General features: G+C 59.5%; 1 pseudogene; it reads right to left on the reverse strand.

Annotated features, from left to right (window-relative positions):
* Window positions 1-588: 588 nt before the first annotated feature.
* LOC144962327 (large subunit ribosomal RNA) overlaps window positions 589-3065 on the reverse strand; it is a 3801-nt pseudogene continuing 1324 nt past the window's right edge.

Genomic DNA, 3065 nt, shown 5'->3' on the forward strand with positions numbered 1-3065 from the left:
CCGCTTCGCAGAAGCCTATTAAGGACTAAATAAAATGCAGTTTGGCGAATCCGCTTCTCAGAAGCCTATTAAGGGACAATGGCGAATCCCGCTTCTCAGAAGTCTATTAAGGGACTAAATAAAAATGCAGTTGGCGAATTCCGCTTCGCAGAAGCCTACTAAGGGACTGACAGGAAGGAAAAAACAAAATTGAAAAAAAAAAAAAAAAAAAAAATGCAGTGGCGAATTCTACTCGCAGACAGCAAAGAAGGAAAACTAAAAGTGCCTCTGGACGATTAGTGCCTCTGGACGGATTAGTGCCTCTGGACGGACTAGTGCCTCTGGACGGATTAGTGCCTCTGGACGGATTAGTGCCTCTGGACAGGTGGGAGAAAAAAAAATTCTCCAAGTTCAAGAGATAGAACTTTGAGAAAGTAAGTAAAGTAAAGTAAATGTATTTATACGTGTTATGACACTCTCGCACCCGCCGCCGCCGCGCGCCGCACCGCCACATGCCGAGCCGAGCAAGCAAGGACCTCGAAGGCTGGCCGATCGGGCCGGCCGTGCCGTGCCGGGTGGAAAGGTGCCGAGACAAACCCTGCTGGATGGAAAAATCTCAGCGTCCGGGGCTTAGTCTCAACGGATCGCCGTACCAGGACAGCTCTAACGCTTACAACACCCCGACGGAATACATGTGGTCCGCACGCGATTTCTTGCCCCTAACGACGTGGATGATACCGACCCAGCCACGCGCACCACAGATCTAGCGCGCGTGACGAGCGGGCCGGTCACGGCACTAGCCGACGAACCCGAGGTTGCCGGCTTAATGGTTGCCTGCACGCTCAGGGCCCTAGCTAAGCTCACCCTTGCTCACCGGGCGGGTTCCGACTTAGGGCGTTCAGTCCGTACTCCCACGGACGTAGCCTGGCGCCATCGCCTGACGACCGGACCGCGCGAACCAGAGGTCCGAACTCACCGTTCCTCTCGTACTGAGCAAGATTACCGTGGCAAGGGCGCTTCATCAGTAGGATAAAACTAAACCTGTCTCACCGACGGTCTAAACCCAGCTCACGTTCCCTGTTGGCGGGTGAACAATCCGACACTTGGCGAATTCTGCTTCGCAATGATAGGAAGAGCCGACATCGAAGGATCAATCAGCGACGTCCTATGAACGCTTGGCCGCCACAAGCCAGTTATCCCTGTGGTAACTTTCTGACACCTCTCGCTTGAAACTCCCAACGTCGAAAGGATCGATAGGCACGCTTTCACGGCCAGTATTCGTACTGAAAATCCTGGTCGAGCAGGCATTTGCCCTTTGCTCTACGCGAGTTTCCGTCCTCGCTGAGCCCGCCTTGGGACACCTTCGCTGCGCTTTAGAAGATGTACCGCCCCAGTCAAACTCCCCGTCCGAGGCTGTCCCCGGCAGGTCGCTGTCGCCCGTCGTGACCGCGTCGGGGGGAGTCGGTGGACTCCCCGAGCCCGCCGCGACGGCGGCTTGACGTCTGAACCTCGTACGCCTCCTACCTGCAAGAAGGCGCCGAGTCCCCACTCCGTCGGTGTAAGATAGGAGGGTCCCGCGGGGGTAGCGGTATTTCACTGTCGCGCCCGAAGACGCTACCGCCTATGCACACCCCCCACGCTCCTCCACAGAGTCGGACTAGAGTCAAGCTCGACAGGGTCTTCTTTCCCCGCTGATTTCACCAAGCCCGTTTCCCCTTGGCTGTGATTTCGCCGGGCGTAGATAGGGACAGTGGAATCTCGTTAATCCGTTCGTGCGCGTCGCTAATTAGACGACGAGGCATTTGGCTACCTTAAGAGGAGTCATAGTTACATCCCGCCGTTTACCCGCGCTTATGCGAATCTCTTCACTTTGACATTTCTGAGCACGGGCAGAAATCACGTCCCGTAAACACCTTTCAGGCTGTCGAACGCTCTGTTTTAATTAGACAGTCGGATTCCCCCTGTCCGTGACAGTTCTGAGACAGCGTGAGTCGGAGGTCGCGTCGGTTGTCCCCCGCGCAGCCAACGCGCCCCGCGAAGGGCGTCAGCCGAGGCGAGGCCGCTCGGCCCGGGCCCCCACGGTTTTCCGCGCACGTCTCTCCCCCACGGAGGTGTCCCCTCAGGTTGCGTGCGGTTCTGCCCGCTTCCTCCCCTAGCCCGACCGTCCCCGGCCCTCAGAGCCAATCCTTCTCCCCGAAGTTACGGATCCATTTTGCCGACTTCCTACCTACATTACTCCGTGGACCAGAGGCTGCTAACCTAGGAGACTGCTGCGGACATGAGTACGGCCGGGCAGCGAGATTGACGTGCCCTCGACGGGTTTTCACGGACCGCCGTGAGCGCTCCGGACGCAGCCATGTCTTACGGCGACGCTTTTTCGGCCTGGCCAGCCCTTCTCCGTCGACCCGATTCCAGGCGAACCAGACCTTAAAAAGAGACGACGGCTCTCCCCGGTGCCCACGGCAGCGTTCCCCGGTCTGTCGGCGTCGCCGCGGCGCCCCCCACGCCGGAACGTAGTCGCGACGGGGGGGCCGTTCTCCGCCGCCCGGTTTCCGAGTCGAACCTTAACTGGATTCCCTTTCGGCGTCGCGGGAGGGGGGGGGGGGGTGACTGACAGGCCAGCGCGGCGCCCGTTCGGCCGCCCGCCCGGCGCGTGTTTCGTACCCCTTCAGCAAGGGAGCTACCCCCCCTTAGGACCGACTACACCCACGTACATGCACTGTTCCCGCGGAACCATTCCCCACTTCGGCCTTGAAAAGTACTCTCCGTTCAATATTTGTCTACTACCACCAAGATCTTCACCCGCGGCGGCTCCGAACGGATCGCTCCCGACTTTCACGCCACCGCGGCGCACCTCCTACTCCCCCGCCTGCCCGGGGAGGGGAGTCGCACCCCCCCCGCGGCGGGGCGGCCCGGTGTGGTCCGACGCTCAGCGCCATCCATTTTCAGGGCGGTCGGTTCGGCAGGTGAGTTGTTACACACTCCTTGGCGGATTCCGACTTCCGTGGCCACCGCCCTGCTGTCAGTACCGACCCACACCTTTTAGCTTTCCCGTGAACTCCTGCGTTGGGCACCACAACCGGCGT

This window comes from Berghia stephanieae, unplaced genomic scaffold (genome assembly GCF_034508935.2).
Source record: "Berghia stephanieae isolate SIO BIC M18660-M18661 unplaced genomic scaffold, UCSD_Bste_1.3 scaffold864, whole genome shotgun sequence".
Taxonomy (NCBI): domain Eukaryota; kingdom Metazoa; phylum Mollusca; class Gastropoda; order Nudibranchia; family Aeolidiidae; genus Berghia; species Berghia stephanieae.